At 48.1% G+C, this 25,531-nt stretch overlaps 1 protein-coding gene across 1 annotated transcript in view; it reads left to right on the top strand.

The window, feature by feature from the left end:
• The first annotated feature begins 251 nt into the window (after positions 1-251).
• The window catches only part of LOC146789941 (uncharacterized), a 104,406-nt gene continuing 79,126 nt past the window's right edge, over positions 252-25,531 (top strand). The window contains exon 1 of the mRNA XM_085628242.1: positions 252-862. The gene's annotated coding sequence lies outside the window, so the exon portion shown is untranslated. The remainder of the gene's footprint in view (positions 863-25,531) is intronic.

Here is a 25,531-nt window from a genome sequence, read left to right as displayed (position 1 = left end):
TCCGTTCTCACTGTGTTTACTTTTCAAAAAAATGACACTTTAGGTGAGACGTATAATAACATCGCCCGAAGAACCACAAATACACAATACGTCTACAGGGTGACATATCCCAGTGCGCGCTGGTTACAGCTAACATTAGCCATTGTGGGTGGACTAAAAATAGTAATCCATAGCATGGCCATCCATCACGGGCTAGCCTTCCCAGCATTCCAAGCCGACCGACAGCGCTGTTCCTGGATTGGCGGAGCGGTCCTTAATGCGTGACTACACCTACCATCAGGCTCCGGGAGCAGGCTTCTGCTTATGGAAAAGGGGACTTATTGTCGCCTTTTCTGTCTTCTCGGTATGCTTAGCACTCTGGTTCTGTGGCTTGTTCTCATCTGTGACAGTGTCGCTGTCCCTTTTTTTGTAGTTTATTTTTTTAGCGCCGCGACTATTGGAGCGCTTTACATGAGCACCAGTTATGTTACTCAAGGACACATTCAATTTATTTTTGGTATGTACGGGGAGATAAAGTGATTTGCCCTGAATCACAGGATGTGGAGTCGACCCGTAGTCTCGATCCTTGGTTTCCCAGCTCCAAAGTCGACACTCTAGCCGTGAGACCACATCCTCTCCCCAACCCTTCCAGTGGTTCTTGTCGCACTGCAACCTCCGGAAGCTTGACCCGCTATTTCCACAGTTTTGTCAGTGGACATTATTACCCCCACCCCCCAACCCCCACTATACCGGAGCATCAGCCATTGCGAGAATCCGGGTCCCGGAATACGAGCCTGAAGCCCCCACGCACAGCACCCGGACCCCTGCCGCCTGAGGAGCACTAAGAGGCAGGAAGGAGGAGCAGCCGTGAGCCTATGCACAGGTGAGAGGGGCTGATCCTGAGTGCCCTGGTAAATTGGTTTTTACTGGGGATATGTTCCTATCACTATCAGATGTTCAGAACGTGAACGTGGAGACTTTGGCGGACATGCTCAATTATCATGATCTCTAATTCTCAACGGAAGTGGCTTGTTAAAGAAGAAGCGGGCTTGCTAAGGCTCTAGCGAATGGCACCATCCTGAGGAAATTTTGGGGGTGGCGTGGGGAGCTATTATTGCATTTATTAATCACTGTTTTGTATTGTACTTCGTCTTAGTCTGAGGTTGCTTCAGATTCTCACAATCTAGTGATAGGTGGTTATTGTTTCCAGTGCGCACAAACGATGTGTTAATGTTTGAAAAGGGTACAGAGGAATCCAGTGCATTTGATAGGCGTTGGACTTTATTAATTACAGTGGAGCGAGAGATGTGTTTTTGAGCTGTTCTCATGATGGAGGACAACTTGATTGACTTGCTGACAACTCCAGGAAATATGTACGTCTTTTTTAAACAGAGGTTGGATGCGTGAGTCTGACGGAGTTTCAAATACCGTATCATACACTCTGTGCGTGAAGTAGAAAAATAGAAGTGTCAGTACTCTCCAATTAAAAGTATTATATTTCTCTTGAGAAGTGCCGGTACTCCCTCTCAAAATAAAAGTGCCGGTACTCCGTACTGGACAGTACCGGCCCATTTAAAGCACTGCCTAAACTGATACTCACAACTGTCCAGCTAAATCCTGAACTAGGCAAGTTTAACAAGAGAGCACTACCTTGTAATAGCCCTGAGGGGAAGTGGCCGCTATAATGTTACAGCTGACATAACCATGCCATATATAACAACAAGTGTGGTTGGTAGGTACATCAATGCACTAATGCGTAATTCGATGAATGAGTTCCTTGATTTCTGGTAAGTGTACGTCCAAACAGCTGCCCCGTACGGGGTCATAATGTGTGACATACACAGCGACGGTATGGGCCCATTCTGATGGATGACGCGCCTCAACATCCGCTCAGTTTCTTGGGGTGGCATGCTCTCTCTTTCTCGAGTTTGCAGACCCCATCAGGCGAGGCGGTGAACAAACAACAACACGTAGAAGGGGTAAAATGCCGCTTTAATTGAACAGATCTGGAAAAACCCTTACAAAACTAACCAACCTTACTAATACATTATAACAAACCTAACACGCAACCCCACCCCTCTAAGAAATCTTACCCCAAGCTTTGACTTTTCCCACCCCAAATCCTGTACCCCTCTGCCATGCCCTTCACGTTCCGTTGCTCCTCTTGTCCCTCCATCCCTTTTTGTCCTTGATCAATATCCCTGACCTTTCATTGTTCTGCCTTTCCGACCCTTCCCATCCAACAAATGCCTACTAGCCACTAACCAAGAAAACCCAAAGGTGTTTTCCTGCCCCACCAAAAAACCCAGTAGTACCTGCCTTGAAACTCAATACCACAGTTTCTAACCCAAAATGTGAGCGATATTCAAACACAACTCTGATGTAAAACTCATCCCCTAATAAATATAAATTTACACAATCCTGCCTAAAAAAAGGGAAACGTCCTGCACTGTCAGCATGCTGGAAAACAGAGATAACCGAAGACCATCAAAAACCTCTTTTCTCCCTGTTTACTTTCTTCCTCTGAATTTCAATTGCCCCTTGATTCTTGCTTCCTTGCTTCTCTCCAAAATCTCCTTCACAAGTAACTTACTGTAAATTGGCCTACGTCTGCCCAAATGCGCACCCCCTTCCCTCGCCCTAACCAGTCACAATTCTTCTACAAACCTCCCCTTCCATAGAGTCGTATCCCCAGAAAAACTTACTGCATAAGGAAATGCCAGTTATCTTACCAGAGATAGTCACTGCTGAAAGACCTGCATCAATCTGTCCCATTATAAAATGTACCTCATCATCTCTCTTTTGCCACAAAACCAAAGAGCATTCCCCTGTCCTGTTGGCACCAGATTGTACAAATTCGAACCAATCCTGTGTATAACCCCTGCGGATGGACAGAGAAATTTCAGAATCATTGCAACATCCTCATTCTTCCAGCAATCATAGATCCAGCGGCATCACTGTCTTTAATTCGTCCGCTCCTGGTGCAAGCCCACAGAATCCCTGCCACTATGAACAAGATAGCGCACCAGTTGTATAATTTTACACCCCCAAGACGTATCTTGCTTTATACTTTAGCTAACCCAAGAGGAAAATTCTCGACAGCTTCAACACTTTCTCATCCTGAGCTGTCTGAGAATTCACCAAATTAACAGCTGTCTGGTTATCAACGTGACAAATCACCCTTCTGTTGGCCAGCGCCACCAACAAAGTAAAGAATTCCAAAAAAGCAATGTCATGTTTTGCCGCCAACCAAGCCGTGGGCCACTCTTCTGCTGCCCAAAACAAGCCAAGACAACTCACCTGATGCATTAGAGAATGCCTGCATCTGCCACAGCCAATCCTCATTCGCAGACCACATGGTGACACCATTGAATTCCTTTAAGAATGAAATCCACATCTTCAAATCAGTCCAAGTGTTTCCTCGCAGCCAAACCCTATGATGGGGCAAAATTGCACCTCTCACAGTGAAATCAAGTCTTCTTGCACAAGACTGTTCCAACTTCACCACTCGGCATGCAAAGTTCAAATGCCCAAAAGGCACTGGACTTTTCTCCGCAGGCAATTGTACTTTCATCAACTGAGAATCCAAATCAATACCCAAAATGGTAGTACACATACTTAGACCTGCCATCTTTTCTGGAGCTAAAGAACCCTCAACTCCTACTTTGACGCTTGGAAAAGCTGCAACGTTTTCAAACAAACAACCACCAGAACTACCTCTGCCCACCATTAAAAAAATTGTCAAAATAGTGTGTGGCCTGACTCAAAACACTCCTGTACAAAACATTGTAAAAAAGTACTCAACTTCTCAAACATCCTATCCATGTAAATAGAATGATCACATTTTAAACCCAACAAAGAAAAGTCATCAGGATGCACTGGTAGCAAAAAAAAAGCAGACGGGATATCTAATTTCACCATTTCATCCTCCAATCTACATGACTGTACCAAAACAATGGCTTCATTCACTGAGGCGTAATGCATAACTTGATCTTTAGAAGCTATGAAGTCATCATCTGATTCACCCATGGGCCAAGATAAATGGTGGATTAAATAAAACTCGCCCCCAGCTGTTTCTTTGGAACCACACCCAAAGGAGAGAGAGTCAAATGAGGGAAAGGCCAATAATTAAAGGGTCCCACAATTCTTTCATTCAATTGTAGTCTGCGACCTCGGCCTCTGCACCAACTCCCATTTTTCCTCTTTGGACTCTTCTTTTGCTTGCACTTCTCTATGTAATAATTTAAAGACCTCAACAAATTCACCTTTGCAAATCCTGTCTTTCATCTGTTGTGTAATATGTGCTCCCAAAAGGCATCGAAATCCCAATGAATGGTAACTTTATTTTTTCACTACCCCCCCAGAAACACCCACTGTCATTAAGTGCCTTAAAAAGAGCAAAAGAATGATGGATTTACCCAGATCTCTTGACTGGGTGTGAAAAGTTGGCCTGGCATATGCTGGTCACTAGTTATAGTGGCCACCTTGTACCAGTCCAATTCGACTCTTATGGTGATGGGTTTAAAAGACAACCTTTAAAGAAAGCTATCCTAGTGGTAGCTGTGGAGAGCAGCCTTCAGGCTAAGTCTTGAAGGAGTGTTAAGCTTATTGTTTTACAATAGATAACCTCTTCTATGACCAAATGAAAGAGTATTCCACACAGGTATTTATATAAAATATATGTATTTATTCTAGACAGAATCCCACAGTCTCTTTATGAGGCTAAGGCAAAGTTACAATTCAAACAAGCATTGATAGATACAATAAATAGCACTGTTAACATTGGGCCCCAGGGGGGGACCAAACCATATACTAAAAAAGTGGTATAAGGACCACGACAATTCTACAGACAATGCCTAGGGCATTTAGGATCGCTGGCCCCTTTAGAATCCACCCCAGGTTATGAGGAAGGGCACCCACTGGAGGCGCGTGCAGTGGAAATAGCTGCTATCGGGATCTCCATTATATCCTATGGAGAATGTCGCGGTTGAATTTAAACAGATTAAAGACACTTCTAGCAGGAGTACAAAGGTGAAAACTTAGAGTTAAGCTTTTGAGGAGCCCACTACCACGAGAGTACCATGTACCACAGTTACCTGCCCCAGGGAAGCCGGGTGCATAGGTCGTTTTCGATGTCGGGTCGCGGGCTGATTTTCAATGGGAAAATGTACAAAACTGCTGCTAGCCAAAAGCGTTGATGATGCCGTGAAGATTGAAGATGTAGAGAAGAACCTGAAAGCAGAGGGGACAGAGTCTGGGTCACGGCAAAGTGACCAGGGAGCTCAAAGGAAAGAGCCCTTCAATGTCGGGTGCTTCAAGTGGAAAGAAGGGTAGCTTGGATCTGCAGCCACGGGCTCCGGGAGGCTTCAAGGAAGGCCAGCTTCTAGAGGGCGACTGTCCCACGTCGGATGAGGGTCGCTGCGGTGTTAATGTCCGGATTCGATCCACTAAGCCTTGGCAACCGCAACCCACGCAAGATGAACAAATCAGCTACTGGTGCAGACCCACGCGGTCTGTGAGAGGTCTCCTTTGGAGAGACTGTAGAGCAGGCCTGGAGCAACCAGGGGAACTCTTAAATGTCGAGATTGACCTCCGCTAGGGCCCACAAGTCGAGAGACAAGGGACCGCGGGAGGCGGCAATTTGGCGTGCGTAAAAGGGCACCCACGGGCCACCGGAGGGGGCTAGGGCGCTGGTCTTTGGCACAATTGCTGTAGAGTGGTTGGCTCGATAATGAGCCAAAGCACAACTTCCCCACTGGTCAGGGTCGTGTGCTATGCAAGAGGTGGCCGGTGTCCTGGGGTATTGGAGATCTCGGCACCCACGCGGTACACAGTGCTCAAACTTGTTGAGCACACTCACTGGCCTCTGGGATGCTCAGGAAACCCACCTCAAGGGCGCTGGAAGTCGACGAAGTCCACAGGAGCAGCGAAGTTCCAACCGGGTCACTTGCAGTGTTTCAGGTGCCTGCCAAGCCGGGGGGTAACTCCTTTAACCCAAGGGAGATTTCTTCAGTCAGCTGGGCAGCAGCTCGTCGAAGGTCAAGTCTGTGAAGTCCAAGATTAATCTGAGGCTCTGGGGCCACGTTATTCACCTTTATCCCCAAGATTAGGGGAGTGTCCAGAGTAGTGTCCACCAATGAGTGGTGAGGCGGGAAAGGGTGGCTACACCCTCTCCCCTTTGTGCGTTTCCCGCCTGGGCGAGGGGCAGGATGCCCCTGAACCGGTTCCAAGCGGTGTATGCAGAATGCAGGCGCTGTAGCTGCCTAAGTGCAACTCTGAAAGGACATTTGGTGCACCCACCCAGTTCCAATCCACATATCCTGTCTGGGGAGGTGCTGGCACCTCCCTGCCACAGGAGCCCTACTGTCCAGCTGCCGAGGCTGGGATTTTCCCCAGCAACAGGCAGCCAGAGTCGTGTGGGTGGCTGGTAGCATCCATTTTGTACTACATGTGCACTTTTAAATTGGTGTCTAAATTCTGCCGCTTTTCCCATATCGCCCCTCTAGCAGGGGGGAATCATGCCCTCATGCCCATGGCTGGACTGGGGGTATGATTCCTACATGTTTGACACCAAACACGATATGGTTCTATGTAGCCATTCTTGCGTTATCGCGATAGACTTATAATGCAGTTAAGAGTATATGGTATGGCTACACTACAAACAACCCAGCAATGGTTTTACGAAGGTTGCAGAGGGGCCCTACTCAGGTAGGGGTCCCCCCTCACACATACCTCAGCACCCTGCCTTGTAGGATTACCAAGGCCTGCCATAGGGGTGACCTATGAGAGTACATGTGTTGTAATGGGGTGGGATATAGGGTACCTATATCCCTGTAAGGGGTGCTAGCACCACCTCACCCAGACTACAGTAGTGGTCTGGTGGTGTCATTTTGTATGGCTGTCCCAGGGTGGCACAATAAGTGCTGCAGCCCTGGTAGGCCTACTGAGGGACCCATGCCCTGGGTACCTAAGGTACCATCTACAAGGGACTGTCAGGGCATCCTCCGTATCCAATTGGTTTGTACCTAGGGTACTCACATTAGTTTTAGGGAAAAAGCAGATAGGCTGGGGTCCTGGATAGCAGGATCCCAGCCAGACTAGTCAAAAACCACTCGAATACCAAGCAAAATGTTGGGGGCAACCATATAGTCACATTCCACCTTCCTACACTGGGGGTAAATGTTTTGATTTGTTCTGCATTCCGTCTATCAATTGTGTGTCTTTTGCTTTCTCGCCCTAAGTGCGCCAGGTATGCCCTGACGTGGGTCCTGGGCTCACTGTGCCACTGGAATCAAGCTATCCTGGCTGAAAAGGGGTGAAACCCTGAAACCCGTCCTAGGATGCTTGTTTCCGGCCCAGGGAGGACCTGGCTTGGCAGTTCAGGCTGGACTGTTTCCATGAGGCACAGGGTCAAGACTGATTTGTTTATGGCCAGGTTCACACTGGGGTGGCATGGTGAGCAAAAGAATGATGGATTTAACCCAGATGTCTTGACTGGGGGTGAATGTTTTGATTTGTTCTGCATTCTGTCCATCAATTGTGTGTCCTTTGCTTTCTCGCCCTAAGTCAGACCCCCCAGGATATAGCGGCATGGATTAGCAAATTTAGCGGCACAAATATGGAAATTTAGCGGCACAAATATGGGAATTTAGCGGCAATTTAGCGGCGTTTTATTTGGCAGTTTATCCTACAACAAACACAGCTCTTTGTTTTTTGAGTTATTTAACACCATGAAGCTATGTATATTTGGTTTATTTACAATGTAGAGACTTTATACACAGGAGGCATGTAGAAGGGAAGGAGAGAGCCATTCAAAATAAATTAAATAGGAGAAAGTTGAAAATTTAAGTCAAGGTTACATTTTCGTGCAGCGTTTTAGGAAGTTAGTGAATAGTTATTTTGCGATAGCCTACAATCTGTGGATGCGTAAACCTGTAGAAAGAGACAACGAACCATCTGCTGAAGGGCCCAATTCCATTGTTAAATTATGCTCTAAAAGAATGCGGGGCTACCAGCATGCATGATAATCTCCGTCTTGTAATGAAATGGCGATTTTCCAAATAAAGTGCCATGAGAATCTGAATTCTATTTAAGACACCGAGGCTAACATTATCCTACCTGCCCTCCCTGTGTGGGCATAAGGGATAAAAATGAAAAAAAAAGAGAGATATAAGTGGAATTATATATTATAAAATCATAAAATGTGTAAGATTATTTCACTAGCACCCTTTGACCAAGTCACCATAACCACACTCTCTCAGATGCATTGAATTAGTTATATAGCGCCACTCATACCAGTGTAGGGTGTCCGAGCACTTTACATCACACAGAGACAATCAATCATACGTGTGTAAATCAGTGTATAGGAAATGTTACATAAGCCAAAGGACTAAAAGTGTAGGAGTCACATGTCATCCATACTCGTAGGCAGTATAGTTTAAGAGTGCTTGGTGCGGAGAAGCACAAACGCAGAGTCGAAAAAGAAACAGCAGAGTTGGGAGTTTTCTTTAATAATAGCCAAATTAACTCTTTTTGCAACATTAATCAATGTTCTATTAATGTATACTTTGCGGTGTGTATGCAGTTCTGGGATGAAAGGTAATAGCTCGCTGTTCTATATTAGGACTTTAAGTTATAAATTGCAAGTAACAAAAGGATGTCTCTTTTGAAAGCAGTAACCTGCTGATCTGTTTACATCCTACGCATTCTGTAATCTACTTGGTACACATTCTTTGCAGCAGGCACATTAACCCTCTGCACTAACTTCACCCAAGTCAAACCCTGAACTACACAAAATGCTGATCTCTATCCAGGAAGATAATTAATCACAGGAGTTATCTTGACATTTATGTGAGGCCTGGTCATTGCCCGCGGAAAGAAACGCTGCGGCAGGTGCTTCAAAAGCTTAATAAACTTTCATTGACGGCGCCCCCAGGAAGCCAGCACCCTAAAGCCGGCCCTGAATCAGAGTGCAACGTATATACAATCTATAGCCCTTCTGCTGCGGCGGCCAGCACGGGTCGATCCTTCACTTTTCTACCGCTGCTGAAAAGAACTCAGGCGATATGGATTCCCACTATTGCCTGTGGAAGCAAATGTTAAGGGCGAGAGACGCCTCCCAGCTCACAGCAGCTTACCTGGGCCTCTGGGCCTCCCGAGACGACGACGACGATGATCCGACGATCCACCACCAGCCAGACAACGATACAATGACGATCCAGACCAGCAGCGCCGCTCCAGACCAGGTGAGTCGCGTCGTCATCGAGTCGTCAGCACTGCCTGCTGTGAGGACCCCCCCCCAACCCCCTTCTATTGGTCTATTGGACCCGTGGCAAGAGCCACTGGCCCAATAGAACAATAGAAGAGGAAGAGAGGCGGTTGGTCTGCTGTCTGCTGCTGGATGGGGGTGGGATGCCGCCAGGATGCCAGGATTTCGCGGGCACTTTTGTAAAAATCGCGGCATTTTTACAAAAGTGCCGATTTCGTGATTTTTTTGCAAATCGCGAAATCCTGGGGGGTCTGCTAAGTGCGCCAGGTATGCCCAGACGTGGGTCCTGGGCTCACTGTGCCACTGGAATCAAGCTATCCTGGCTGAAGAGGGGTGAAACCCTGAAACCGGTCCTAGGATACTTGTTTCCGGTCCAGGGAGGACCTGGCTTGGCAGTTCGGGCTGGACTGTTCCCATGAGGCACAGGGTCAAGACTGATTTGCATATGGCCAGGTTCAAACTGGGGTGGCATGGTGAGCAAAAGAATGATGGATTTAACCCAGATCTCTTGACTGGGGGTGTATGTTTTGATTTGATTTGTTCTGCATTCCGTCCATCAATTATGTGTCTATTAATTGCCTTCTCACCTGTAACCGCCGGCAAGGTTTCCAAAACCTGCTTACCAACATCGGTCTCTTTTATACCCGGCTGAGCCCCGTCAGCTGCTGTTTGAATCGCCATGTTTTTACCCAACATTTTACCCGCACCTTGCGGCCCAGACATGTCTGGGCTACAACCCACATCGGCTCTCAAAACCTCTTTGCCGTCAACTACTTTTAAAACTCCCCTACCAACCATGGGCTTACCTTGAGGATATGATGGACGCTTGGGATTAATCTTCTCCTTTCTCTTTTTTTTAAAAAGCTTTAAAAAAACCAATTTAGTTTTTTAGTCCTCGTTTACCTCTGACCTCCGTGACCTTACCAGCCGCCTGTACCTCACACCTTGCTGATTGCAGGTTTCTCCTCCCTGCTGGTACACCTGCGAGCTGGAAAGGCACAGTCCCACTAACTGGCATTGTCACTCTCTAAATTGGTCCAGTATTTACTGGTGACTGCTGATGTTGGCAATACAGGGAGCAAGGGATGCCCAACGAAGTCTTGAGAACTCCCGAGAGGTTTAATCATGGGACCCATTTCTATTGACAAAAAATATAAATATAAAATCTGAATTCTTAATGGTTCTCCCACACCTCCGCATTTGACCATCTTAATAAAAAGTCCCAATGTGCTTTTTTCCTTTCAGACTGAATCCTTCTCAGATCTAGCTTTGACATCAAAAAGACAGAGGTCAGCCACTCAACGTGCAAAGGAGGAGAATATTCCGTCCATTTTACATATTTCTCTCCTGGCTAAGAGTATTTATTTATTTATTTATTTTATTTTTGCGATTTTTACAGCGCGCAAATACCCAGGGGTGTCTCGGCGCTTTGATGATCAAACTGAACAGGTAAGGCAATTATTGTTCAAACAGCCACGTTTTGAGTTGTTTTCTGAAGCTAAGCAGTGTAGGGCATGTCTTGATACTGAGGGGGAGTGAGTTCCACAGTTTGGCAGTGGCAACTGTGAAGATTCTGTCACCCCAAGTGACCTCTTTTGTGCGTGGCACGTTGAAGAGGTGGGCTGATGAAGAACGAAGTGTTCTAGATGCTTCTAAAGGTCTAAAGGCGTGTTTCAGGAACAGAGGACCAGAGTTGTTAATGGCCTTGTATGCTATGCAGAGGGCCTTGAACTTAATGCGGCACCTCACAGGGAGCCAGTGGAGTTTGCGAATGGAGTGGGAGATAGAATTGTGTTTAGGGATGTTAAGCAGAAGCCTGGCTGCGGCATTCTGTACCAACTGAGGTTTTTTAAGCAACTTTTCCTGGGCGTTGAGGAATAGGGAGTTACAGTAGTCGGTTTTGGAAAATACCAGGGAGGTGATTAGGGTCTTTGCAGCTGAGGTTGGGATGAAGGGTAGGAGCTTTTTAATTTTCCTCAGGGTGAAGAAAGAGGCCGAGACAACATTATTAGCATGATGGTTAAAAAGAAGCCGATCATCAAAGATGACTCCAAGGTTTCTCACTTTAGTGACAGGTGTGGGAGGAGTGCCTAAATTGTTTGGCCTCCACTGAGGGGACCAACAGGGCTCCAGTTTACCAAAGGTCATGATCTCAGTCTTGTTGGAATTCAGTTTGAGACAGGAACTGATGGCCAACATTCCTTCTTGGAAATTGGCGGCCACCCTGTCTCCGTCCTGGTGTATTGAAAGGACTAACTGAGTGTCATCAGCATAGGTAGTGAGGCTGATGCCATGTTCCTTAATCACCCTCGCCAAGTCCGACCCATAGATGTTAAAGAGGGTCGGACTTAGCGAGGAACCCTGTAGTACACCGTAGGGAAGGGAAAGGGGAAGTGATAGAAAGGAACCTAGTTTGACATTGTGGGAACGGTTGTGTAGGAATGAGGCGATGAGATCCTTAGCTTTATGTACCACACCCATGGCTGCGACACGGTCGATTAGGATGTTATGGTCGACCGTGTCGAAGGCCGCGGATAAGTCCAACAACACCAGGACTGCCGCTCCTCCCTTGTCCATGGTGTGTCTTATCTCATCCGCTGTCTTGATGAGTGCCGTCTCTGTTCCATGGCTTTTCCTAAAGCCAAATTGTGTATCGTCCAGAAGGTTGTGGGTGTGAATGTAGTGTGATAGTTGTTGGTTCATGAGGTTCTCGAAGATTTTAGCTGGGAAGGGTAGGCAGGCAATAGGTCTGTAACTAGCCGGGTCAGTGGGGTCAAGGGAAGGTTTTTTTAACAGAGGTCTGATAATTGCTTTTTTCCACACTGCTGGGTAGATACCTGTTTGGAACATGTTGTTGCATATGTTGGCTAAGGCTGGTGAGATTGCCTCCGGAATGAGGTTAAGGATAGAGGGAGGGCATGGGTTTAGTGGTGAGCCTGATTTGATGGTTGTAATAAGATGGGAGATTTGTTCAAGTGTGACAGGCTGGAAAAGTGGAAAAGATCGGGTGATGGAGGAAGGGGTAGAGACAGAGGTCTTTACCATGGGTATGGTTTGAGGGGTGAATGCAGAGAATATGGAGGTGACTTTCTTGGTAAAAAAAGTCTGCCAGAGAATTGCAAAGTTCTTGTGAGGTGTTTTCAGGTGGGGCGGGAGGGTTGGCCAGATGGTTGACCACCTGAAAGAGCTTTCTGGTGGAATTTACTGCTGAGGTGATCTGGGTAACATAATAACTGCTTTTCTCAGTGGCTAGCTGCTGTTTGTATTTAGTAAGCGCGTTTTTGAATGTGATTTGGTCAGTGGGGTTGTAATGTTTGCGCCAGTTTCTTTCTAAATTCCTGCAGAATTGTTTCTGCAGGCGCAGGTTTTCGGAGAACCAAGGTGCTGACGGGGAGGTACGGTTTGGATAGGTTGTTTTCAGTGGTGCCTGATAATTTATTGCAGTATTAAGGTGAGTAAGATAGTTACTGGAAGATGTGACTGGATCGGTGTCAGAAGAGTCTAATGCGGTTGCAAGAGTAGCCGCTAGTTCGGGAATATTGATGTTTCTCCAGTTCCTGGACGTAACTGGTGCCAAGGGTTTGGATGGAGGGACCGTGGGTGATTTAAAATTAATGTGGAACAGTACCGCTGAGTGGTCAGTCCAGGTGAGGGGTAATTGTGAGGAGTAGGCAATGTCTGTGTTGTTACTGAATATCCCGTCAAGGGTGTGCCCTGCAGTATGCGTGGGTGCCACGACTAGTTGGATAAGTCCTGCAGCTGCCATGTCTTCCAGGAGTAAGGTCGTGTCAGGGTCAGTTTTGGCCTCTAGGTGGAAATTAAAATCTCCTAGAATAGTGAAATTAAATTTCCCAGCAGCATTCTTTAAGAGGCTGTTAATGTTAGCTAGGAATTTGGGGCGAGAACGTGAAGGACGGGAGACTAAAATCCCTGTGAGTGACTGGTTGCCAGAGAGGGTGATCGTAAACGAGAGTGCTTCGCATTCCATGTTGGGGAGGGGGGAGGTATTAGTGCGGAGGTGTTCTCTGTATATAATGGCCAAACCGCCTCCCTTTTTTAGTGGTCTGTCTAACCGATTGACACAGAAGCCAGGTGGAAGAGCCGCCATAAAGTCAGGGTCAGCTGCCGCGTCTCCCCATGTCTCTGTGACAAACAGTATGTCCAGAGAGTGTGCTGAAATAAGTTCCAAAATGTCAAGATGGTGTTTTGGGAGGGAGCGTGCATTTATGAGAGCCGCCTGTAGTGGTTTAGATACTCTTTGTTTGGGGGGAGGACGTGTGCAGAGTTTACAGATGGATGGTCCACAAATGTGTTCTGACAGAAGGAATTGAGGGGGAGTGTGTGATAGCAGTAGAGAGGGTCTAAGTGCATGCAATTGCGCGGAGCTGTAGATATGGTGGCGAGAGGTTGGGCCAGGGGGGATGGCACGCGGCACGGCCCAGGCGCGGACGGGCGCAGACGGGCATGACTCTGGCGCGACTCGCGCTGACGGCGCGCCCGCTGCGCACGTCCGCTGCGCTTGACTGAGTGCATCGCCTTATGTACCGGGGGGGGAGGCGGAGAGCTACACAGCTAACCTTGCAGGAGGTGGTGGCACACCGGAAGTGGAAGGGGGAGTCATCCGGGTGTGGCGCTCGTTCCCGCCACACTGCCAAACTTTAGGTGGTGGAGAAGTAGAACACGCCTTGTACAATTAGGTGAGTGATACAGCGAATTAAATGGTGACACAATGAGGTTCAATACTAAGTGCAAATATCTATTAAAATCAGATACAGTGATAACGATTAAAATACAGTACGCTGCGCTTCTGTTGCTAGGAGCAAGCTACCGTCGGTAAACAGGAGCGGGACTGCTGTTTAAAAACACACAACCTGAATTAATCTCAGGTGGTGATCTCGATCGTGGCTGTGAGCACGCTGATGCGCTCGTAAGTTCAAATTCAAACTACCTGGCAGAAGCACCCTTCACGTCTTATGTACCGGGGGGGGAGGCGGAGAGCTACACAACTAACCTTGCAGGAGGTGGTGGCACACCGGAAGTGGAAGGGGGAGTCTTCCGGGTGTGGCGCTGATTCCCTCCACACTGCCAACTTTTGGTGGTGGAGAAGTAGAACACGCCTGGTGCAATTAGGTGAGTGATACAGCGAATTAAATGGTGACACAATGAGGTTCAATACTAAGTGCAAATATCTATTAAAATCAGATACAGTGATAACGATTAAAATACAGTACGCTGCGCTTCTGTTGCTAGGAGCAAGCTACCGTCGGCAAACAGGAGTGGGACTGCTGTTTAAAAACATACAACCTGAATTCATCTCAGGTGGTGATCTCGATCGTGGCTGTGAGCACGCTGCTGCGCTCGTAAGTTCAAATTCAAACTACCTGGCAGAAGCGCCCTTCAGGTCTTATGTACCGGGGGGGAGGCGGAGAGCTACACAGCTAACCTTGCAGGAGGTGGTGGCACACCGGAAGTGGAAGGGGGAGTCATCCGGGTGTGGCGCTTGTTCCCTCCACACTGCCAAACTTTTGGTGGTGGAGAAGTAGAACACGCCTGGTACAATTAGGTGAGTGATACAGCGAATTAAATGGTGACACAATGAGGTTCAATACTAAGTGCAAATATCTATTAAAATCAGATACAGTGATAACGATTAAAATACAGTACGCTGCGCTTCTGTTGCTAGGAGCAAGCTACCGTCGGCAAACAGGAGCGGGACTGCTGTTTAAAAACACACAACCTGAATTCATCTCAGGTGGTGATCTCGATCGTGGCTGTGAGCACGCTGCTGCGCTCGTAAGTTCAAATTCAAACTACCTGGCAGAAGCACCCTTCAGGTCTTATGTACCGGGGGGGAGGCGGAGAGCTACACAGCTAACCTTGCAGAAGTATGGCATTGAAAAGAAAAGCCCTTGCTTGGCCCGTAACTTCACTGGTGATCCCAAAAACTATTAGAAAAAGGCTCAGTTGGACTTGAAAGCCTAGAATGGACGAGATCGTTTCGCCGACTTTAACCTAGAAATCGGAGATAGCAGGACATTCCTGAAACATATATATATCGGATGCTTTCTCCAGATTGCATTTCTTGCATCTGACAGGAGGTCCAGTCTTCATCTTCAACAGCCTTGGGGTGTTAAGTAGGCCCTATGAGTTGTGAACAAATGGTTTCTTCTCAACCAGGCAGGCTTGACTATAGAGAATAGAACGGCAAACTATGTTTGCCAAAGATGTTCCCAGGGTTCGTCTGGCATACAAACGGCTCACAGTTCCTCTGCTAGTTTTAAGTCCCCATCTATTGCCTCGTCGATGCTCCAATACAATGTGTAGACCTCCTTCTTTCCACTTGGTCTGCCCACAAGATGTTCTTGTAAAGTATTTCCTATACCAATGGGTACTTTCTAGCCCTGGACCCAGCTTTGGAGTTGAATATATTTAAATTTTAGAGAAGCCCCCTTCCAAGATAGTGTAGAAAATTGACCAGGGTAAAAGTATACCATCTTGGACTAAATCACCCCATACCTTTAGCTCAGCTTCCCTAAGTGGCTGTGCTAATTTATCCTTAAGGCGCCCTCTATCTCCTTGTCTGTGGATACAACAGTCTTACTATTGCCATCCTCAATTGATTTTATCAAATTGCGCGTCCTATCTGATTTTACTTTCCATGCTAATAACCTGCCAGCCCCTTCGCCATATTGAAAATGGGCTAGCTTTCTCGCTTCCCATTGTTGCATGACCCTCGTCTGGAGGATGGAGTCTAGCTGTCCCTTTAGTTCTTTCAATTGAGCCATACTCTCCTGCAGTTTCTCTGGTTCTGTCATACTGTTCATATCATCCTCTATGCTCTTCATTTCTGCTTCTCTTTGGGCAACGTCCTCTCTATATTGCCTATTTCTACAACAGACCCTACTCGTAATGGTCCCCCTTAAGTATGCCTTCAAGGAGTCCCAGACTATGGGAGCTGAGGCTGACCCCACATTTCGGCCCAAAAAATCTTTTACCTCGTGGCTCAAATTCTTCATCTCCTCCGCATTTTTTTTCAAATGTCTGACGGCGTGCATCACGCAATTTGGCTGCACTGTGGTATTGTATTTACGTAATGGGAGGGCTGGGGGTTGGATTGCTCCACGCAGATTGACTGTCCTGCGTCCTCCCATTTTTTGGTGTTCTTTGGTAGTCGCGCAGCATTTGAATCGCGCTGCTCTTGTCCCTTTACTGCGCCGGCCCTCTGCGATCCATCCCCATACTAGTATTATACGTTTAATAGGCATCATGGTCCTAAGGGTGACTATTATGAGGCGCTTATATGAGGTTATGGCTTCCCCTATATCTTCTAGATTTTTTGCTTTACATTGGGAGCGTACATTCAGGGTTTGACGCCTGATATGGCTATGCACTTCTCTTATAGGCTGTTGTGTTCCAGCCTACATTGGCTACCAGCGAGGAGTTGTTTGGTGATGGGATGTTTCGTCCATTTAGAGATATTATAGGTAAGGTGACATCATGTAATTAAAAGTGCAGGACTGTATGGAATTCTTAGACAGTTTGCTTTTCTCTCTTTATCCAGCATACTACATGCTGCCTCGGTGCATACCTTACTGAAGGGATTTCACTGACGGGAGTTAATTTTCTCCCCTCAGAGATCCAGTGGCGTTTTCCATCTCTCAAGTCTTTTCTCAGTAAATGGTGTTATCCAGCCTATCCCTAGACCTCCATGTGATTCACTGAAGGTATGTGCTCACTCATGAGGCTCTCTTTATATTAGCAGGTTATCATGCCCACGTCACAAATTGGCCATTAGTTTAAACACTTTTGGTGCTCTTAATACCTGACATGCCTTTTTGGGGCTTGCTTTATGGAATTGTAATTTTTTCTCTTTCTCTTATTTCTTTTAAGACCATTCCCTATATGTTTAATCTGAACCTCATTGCAAATACACTGTCGCAATTATTGGACTCCAGATTTGCGGGTTGTGCTTTGTAATTATTGACCAGCCGTGGCTCTTATACAGACGGCTCTTACAGTCTTGATATAATGTAAGTTTAGAGAAGTAGGATCCCTCGGTGCTATCTTAGCCTCATGTGACAATTGTTACCCATAGGGCTATTGACATTGCTTGTCGTTATTTATACTATAGATTTTGCCGGACGGGAAACAGCCTAAAGAACAGAGTTTTTCTATGTCCTCTTCAGCCAACGGAGGCTTTTGACTCCACCATTATCCAGTGGTGGATACTCGTTTTATTGACTGTATCTTGCTGTGTCGCGTGTTGTGTGATGTAATTGGAGGATTTTTTTGTCGAGAGGAAGTGATGATAACTTATTTGTACAGATTGGCCACTTACATAATGTTCCCTATCCCTGATGAGTAGATTCGTACTCTAATTTTGCTTCTGTTTCCTCTCTCCCTAGCTGCCTTTGTTCCTCCTGTAACCACTGCAAACGAATCATGTTTTTTTATCACGGGTAGCGAAGTGTGAAATATATGATTTCATTTGCGATAGACAATGATAAAAATGATAAAGATAAAAATGATGCTAGCCTTCGATAAACTGTGTCCCGGCTGGGACCTTTGGCCCTTTTAAGATTTTAATTATTGTTAAGGATTTATGTATTGCTTAAACAATGTAAAGAGAAAATCCAAAAAATCATATCTGCCAAACTGCTTGTTGGTCTGTCTTTGTTGAGTATAATGTAAATAGGCATTACTGCTGTGATGTGACCTAGGGTTACTTTTTAGCTTTGTCGCTATATGTATATGATGTCTTATATTTGTTGTAGGTGTTTTTATATATGTATGTTTATATGTTTGTTTCTAACAGCCCTGAAGAAGTCCTGTATTAGGACGAAATGCGTCGGCTGTACTGTATGTTTGAACTGGGCTCTACTTTTTCTACGCAAAATTAAAATGGAATAAAGAGAAAAAACTGAGGAATCCCTTTTCTCTTTTTATTGGATATGAACTTTATAATTTTTCTTACTGATCCAATTTTGTTGTGTGGTGCACCTGTGCTTTTGGTTCAAACTGTTGGGTTCCTGAGGGAACAAGCACTGTGACGGTGGGTGCAATTCGGTGTGCTCACGAACCCTTACAGGTACAGAAGGGATAATACTGTTGGAGTGATAATAGGTTAGGTGCTGGCAGTGAGAAGGTCCCACTGTTATTTCTAATTGTTTTTGACTTCATCTCCTCCGCATCTACACGAGCATCGTACGATCGAAAGTCCAGACTCTGCCACTCTGCCAGGTCTGAATCCAAGTATACACCCGAATGATCAGATAAATGTGGCGTCAATTAGCCAATATCCTTCACAATCCTCCTCAAACTATGACTGACCACAACATAGTCGATCCTCGATTTATGATGATATTTCCTAGGAAACTCCTAGCTGTTGGCCAGATCTGTCTCTCCAGACCCCCCTAAGTCCCAACTGCTTCTTCATTGAGTAGAGATATTCCCGAGATTTAGATGGTGTCATGGCTCTACTGTTCGGCGATGTGTCCAATTTAGGATCCAATACAATATTAAAATCACCTGCCATGATTACGGGGTCAGGGAAATCTAGCAGGTTTGCAAAGAGAGTTTTTAAGGGGGTGGGATCATCATGGTTTGGGCCATAATATCCTACCAAGGTGAGAAGAGACCCCAGGATGATCGCCTTTAAAATGACCCACCTCCCACAGGTGTTGACCGTAAAATCCACTAGACGTGCTCTGACTTGTTTTTTTATCAATACTGCCACGCCTTTGATATTGGCACTTTGGGTAGTACAGATCATATGTTCGACCCATTTTTGTTTCTTAAAAACCTCAATTGACTCATCTTTTGACAGATGTGTCTCTTTCAGGATGATAACTTGCGTGGGAGAGTCCTGAATGTATTGTAAAATGTTTGCGCTTCTTCACTTTACACGCATACCATTTACATTCCATGAAAGTGTCTGTACCATTCTTATGATGGTTTAACCTTCAGATACATATCGAGTTTAAAGGCAAGAGGTTGGCAGGTCCAGACCAAAATATTTAAAACTAGGCTAACTGGGACAACTAAGGTAAGTAAACAAATTAAGGTAAATTAGGACTTTTTTTGTTTTCTCCAGATGCTCCCCACCCATTATTTCCTTGGACTGATGTAAGTCCTATCTGCTACGCTTGCTCGCCTCCCCGTCCCCTTTTGTAGAGAAAATGGAAACTCCTAAAACCACAGTAAGCTATCATAATTCTCTTTATATCAATCTGTTACCATTTGTAACTATATGATAGGATAAGCTAAATGAATTAGAGTGATTTATCTTCACCATTAGCGCCATCCCCACGCCTTTGAGTGCTTTTTAGGTAGGAGGAAGAGTAGAAGAAAGAGACATTCCTGACTAAGCGTCACCTTTCTTAATACTCTCCAAAAGTGCGTCCGTCTCTTGTTGTGACCTTAGATTGTGCATCTTATTTTTGTGCATAACCCTTAGGGATGCCGGGAAATTAAGCTGGGCCACTGCCCCAAGTTTTTTTAAATCCTCAGGTTTTTCCCTAGCTCCCATTGCCTAGCTAGGGTGGTTTGTGCTAGGTCGGAACGTACTTCAAAAGAAAAATCCTTCCCCGTTAAAGATTTCGCTTTCAGGGCCATGTTTAGAATTTTCTCCTTCAGAGAATATGTATGGAAATTAAGAAGAATCTTCCTAGGTTTGGTCCTATTTGGGTTTCTTCTATATGGGTCCCTGTGTGCCCTTTGAATGTCTTTCTTTAACTCCCCCTCGGTCTCCTCGATGTGCATTGTCTTCTTTACTAGTCCGATAATACAAGATTTTAGATCCTCCTCCCCCTCCTTCCCCTCTGGGATATTCAGAATACGAAGATTATTTCTCCGGGAGTTACTTTCCAGCTGCTCTAGCTTATCTCAAACCTCCTGCTCCTCCTTTTTCAAAACCAGGATGTCTGCTTTGGCTAAACTGAGTTCTTCTTTTAATTCCCCCACGGAGCTTTCCAATGCCTCAGTTCTTGTGTTTAGGAGATCGATCTTCTTCTCTAATGTCTCACAAAAGTTTCTAATTTCAGCTTGGTTTGATTCGGACTCAGAGAACCCCTTTTTGATATCGCTTGAGAGAGTGCAGAATAGGGCTTCTAGGGATGCTGATGAGGCCACCACTGACTCTTTAGGATCTTTTTCAGCCACCATAAATTGGCCCTCTCCTGACACAGGGGGTACGCTATCCCTCTGGCTCTCAACATTCCCCTCCACAACTACTGTTTTTACTGGCTCTTGTGTAGAGAGATTTATTATTGGGGGACCCCAGAAGCCGCCATTTGCTCTGTGTCAGGTTCTAAAGTTAGCTGGACTGATCCCCCTCCTAAGCGCCTCTCCATGTTTTACGATATCAACCACAATAGGTTACACCTTAAAATATGACATGAGAGAAGGAGTGATCTTTGCCTTAAGCTCAGTAGATTTTTCCTAGCTTTCCCAGCCTTTACAGTCCGACCTTTTATCTCACACCTTTGCCGTTGACCGCGGCCCCCGCAGGGGGCCACTCGGCGCCTTAGTGGCCCCGGGGCCCCGGTCACCCCTCCCCACTCCCTCCTTCGGGGGGGGCAGGGACACAGACTGGTGCCCCCCTCCGTGTCAGGGCCGGAAGTGACGCGCAATGCGCGTCACTTCCGGGCCCAGGTGTGAGGGGGAGGCTATTTAGCCTTCCCCCACCCTCACTGGCGACCTCTTTTGTCGCCCACCTCGCCTTGACCTCACCGCATCGGTCCGTCGTCCGCGCCGTCTTCGTGCGCCTCCGGCCCCCGCGGCACTGTTGTTTGTCGTCGCCTCCACGCTTCTTGTTCTGGTGAGTCTTGCAGCACCCACTCCGCCCCAGCCCTGTCCCTGGGCAGTACCAGGTCGACGGGGCCCTGTGGCAAGGATCGCCACGGGCGGAGGGGGCGCAAGATGGGTGTATGGGGGTTTGGAGAGGCGGGGTTGGGCTAATGAGCACGCGCTGTTGTGAATTCGCTCGGACCGTTGCGGAAGTTGGGGAGTGCGGGCCACGCATGGCTGATGCCATTGAGTTGCGGCCCCGTCCCCTTGTGTCGATGGTTGTGCCCTGCAGCCTGCCTGCTCCTGGGCGTTGAAGACCCTGGGGCGGGCCTCGGGCCGCGTCCTTTCGTTGCATCGGGGGAAACGGGGCGAGTAGTGCAGGGCTGCCCTCGCGAGGGCGGCGCCGCCCACCGGTGGGGGTGGCGTCCAATGAGCTGCTGAGGCTCGCGATACTGACGACTGTATTGCCGGAAACGAAGGGGAAAGGGTTGTGGTCCGTCGGCTGCGCGGCCGCCTCTGGTGCAGTAATACAGAGGGGGCGAGACGCGAGGTCGCGTCCACATTCTGTGAGTCACTTAATCACTAATTCACTCAATTTCCCGTGCCTAATTATATGTACGTAAACATGTATTTAAATACGGTGCTATGTAGAGCGTTCGCTACGATGAGTTGGCCTAACGGCTAGGGCGCTCGACCTCGGACCTCGGGAACTAGGTTCGAGTCTCGGTAATGCCGCTGAACTTCCTGTGATTCGGGGCAAAACACTTAATCTCCCCGTGCCTTACAAAACGTGAATGTGGGTCCTCATGTAACGTAACGGGGGCTATGTAAGGCGCTGTAATACTTAATTGGTTTCGGGTCAAGTTCGCGCTATATAAAACTCGGCAAATATTTTCAATGCCTTCGGGTCGAGCTCGCGCTATCTAAAATATGCATAAAAGCGTAACCTATACATGAACCGAGGCTCATGTCCTCAAGGTCCGATTCTGGCACTATCGTACTCAGTATAGAAATGTTTTGTCTCAAGTCAGTGTGGCCTAAGGGACAGTTGGGAGCGGTGGGCGCAGCCCGGGCACGCTAGGAGCGGTGCCAGTTCCCTGAGGCTCGGAGAATGGACGGGAGCGGTGGGAGCATCCCAGTCCCATGGTGTGTCCTCCTGTGCGGGACCGTGTCCGCCCGTCGTGGCATCTCCTCACTCCCGCCGCACTGACTCAGGGTTCGCGGGCACGCTTGCCAGGGTCAGGCCCCGTGGCAGTGTCCACATCCGGCGACTCTGGGCAAATCACTTATCCCCCGGTCATGAGAAATAATGTTGTCGACGCTATGTCCAGCGCGGTGGCGACGGGGTCCGCGGGTTGCACTGCCGACTCGGTGCAGGAAAACAGGTTTCAGGGTTTGAGCCTCGTGGCCGCATACATACACGGCGACTCTAGGCAAATTACCTACCTCCCCGGGACCTAATACGTGTGAGTTACAATGCGATGCCTGTGCCCCAGGACCCGCGGGTCGACATCCCGCGGGCGCGTGTTCCGTCGCCTGCACCGCCGACCGGTGCAGGAGAGCAGGGTCCTAATGCATTGGCGCGCAGTTCCGGAGCAGAATACATAAGCCCCGTATTTACATAACATCACGGCACGGTGGTGATAGTATTGCCGAATCACTGCGCGACTCTAGCTTATGTTTTGCCCCGAGTCCCAGCGCGACACGCCCTCAAAGGTATTAGAGCGCCGTGCATGCCCCCATCCCCATCGACACTCTCGGGCACTCGACGCGACTGCGGGGGGGGGGCAGGATACGTCTCCACATAGGCACGTCCGCTTCCTCCCCTTCATTTACGAGCCCCTCCACGGGTGGGGGGGGTGCTGGAACTCCGTCAGAAATGTGTCGCTCGCCCTGCGCCGGTTACGTTTATGCCCGGCACCGCATGTCCCGGGGGGATGGCTTGCTTAGATTAATCCCCCCATAGGCGCCCAGCGGCGTGAGCCACTCGCGGGGGTGTTGGAAATGCATTGTGGGGGCTCACGGTGAGTCGGGGCCATTAGTACATAATTGTATACCTAAGAGAGTATGTGTGCACGGCCATCTAGACATGCTTGCCAGAGAACCAGGTCGAGCACTTCCGATACCTTGTTTCAATTGCTCTCCATTCTCTCTCCTAGATCGTGCCTGGTGTCCGGTTGACCGACGGGACCCGCTTGTCACTGGACAAGGGGGTAAGTGGCGCAGGGGGCAAATTACCTATACCTTCGGTTTGCGTTCGCGCTATTGAAAAACGCACAATAAGAACATTGATGTTAGCGTGTCACAGGGAAGGGCAGGACTTGAACTAGGTATCTTCACGGGTTGGAGCTAGGCGGGAACCCTAGGCGTACTCTCCCTACGTTGCCTGTGATATGTGGCTTATTCCCGGTTTGGAATGAGGGAAGGGAACTCTTGCCAGCCGGGGCCATCCCTTCATCCCACCCCTGCCACATTGAACTGGGCATCGGAGGGGTTTCGCGGCATCGATTAAACTATCCCCTGCCCAAGCGTCGCAGCAGCGTGATGCTAACAGTCACTGTGGCCTAATGTGGAGCGGTGTGGTGCGGCGGCCTTGGCACCCGACTTTGGAGCACAAAGCTCACGGTTCGATCCCCGGTGACACCCTCAGCCCCATGTGACTTTGGACAAGGCCTCCAATTCCACAGTGGCCCCCGGCGCATTGAGACCCGTAAGGGGGAAATAGTTAGCATTCGGTCCGGCCTCGCGAGCAGAGTAAGTTAAGGGGGGGGGGGGCGGCCGGCTAAGAAGCCGCATACCCGGTGCCGTGGGAGCCGGTAGGAGACTAGCGTGGGTTCACGGCCCCAATACACCAGCACTGCATGGCTGGGAGCTGCCTGGGTCCCCGCTGATCGCGGAAAGTGCAACCCCTGTGGCGCTCCCTGGTTAAGGTTATCGCCCCCCCCTCCCGTCGGCTACGCTGCCGTTGAGGGTGGGGGGGGCATGCAGTGGGCTGCGTGCGGCAGGCGCAATGGACCTGGCACGGGGATCGTTTAGTATGACACGAATCTTGTAAGCTCCCCGTGCTTGAATGTGTAAAGTAAATAAGGTGCTCAGGTAAAGCGCTCCAACACCTTCAGGTCGAGTTCGCGCTATATAATTCTGCAACATGTATTGCTGACTTCCTATAGGGCAGTTAAATGACACAAGTGCGTGCATTGTTCACATACGCGATTATGGGCATTAATAAACCCCCCGCACCTCAATGGAAAATCTGGTGCGGTGCTCGCGTGATCCGGTTGGGGAGCGGGTAATATGGTACGAATTTCTTAAGCACCCCTTGCGTGAAGATGTACTGTAAATACGGTGCTCATGTAAAGTGCTCCAAATGCCTTCCGGTCGAGTTCGCACTATATAAATATGCACCATGTAATTGCAGGCTTCCGATAAGGCAGATACATGATACCAGTACATGCACTGTTCACATCATGCGATTACGGGTATTACTAATCCCCCCACGCACCTCAAGGGTTAATCGGGTGCGGTGCTCGCGTGACCTGGAATGGGGTTCGTGTTCTGTGGTACGAATTTCTCACGCTCCCCGTGCCTGTACGTGTAACGTAAATACAGTGCTCATGTGAAGCGGTGCAATACCTTTGGCGGCGAGTTCGCGCTATACAATATGCAACAGGTATGTGCTGGCTTGCTATAAGGCAGATACTTGATACAAGTGCACGTATTATTCACAAGAATTGCTTGTGCCCACATTCGCGCGCATTAGATGATTACGGGCATTACGACACCCCCTGCACCCGAATGGGTTATTCGGTCGGTGCCTGTGTCCGGCGCTAGAATAATTTTGCGCACATTACGGTTTGAGCTAATCACTAATTGACCGTGCCCGAATAGGTATGTAAATACCTATGGCTCATGTACTGCACTCCCAACACCTTCGGGCGGGTCACGCTGGGACTCTGGGCAGATAATTTAATATCCACGTGCCCGATGATGCATGTATATACAGTGCTCAGGAACGGCGCGCCATTACCTTCGGATCGAGTTCACGCTGGGTTGCGACGCTGGGTAAAACAATGAATATCGCTGTGCCCGAATATGTATGCGAGATGCTGGACCTGGTATGCCTGGGTTCCCGAGGGTCGCGGACCTGGCGGCTCATGATCTCACTCCCGTGCCCGAATACGTGTGCAAATATGTGGATCATGCACAGCGCTGCCATACCATTCGGGTCGAGTTCGCGCAATATGAGAGTGTTAATTATTGCGAGGTTCGCGCAGTACGATCCTGACCCACGTGACCACGGGTAGCTCGTCTCCAATCTTTTGCTGAAAGGGGGCTTGGGTCGTTTGTCATTGTTGTTGTTGTCTCGACACCCACCCCCATTGCCTACGGCCTCGCGCTCCCAAGTGCATCAGTCCTTGGGTAGGTTGGACCAGAGTCGGGATAGTCCTAACGTAGAACGGTCATTGCCATATTAGTAACAGTTAAACACGGGTCGCT

This window comes from Triturus cristatus, chromosome 10 (genome assembly GCF_964204655.1).
Source record: "Triturus cristatus chromosome 10, aTriCri1.1, whole genome shotgun sequence".
Lineage (NCBI taxonomy): Eukaryota > Metazoa > Chordata > Amphibia > Caudata > Salamandridae > Triturus > Triturus cristatus.
The sequence above is the reverse complement of the archived record's forward strand: the minus strand, read 5'-3'. Positions and strand labels throughout refer to the sequence as shown.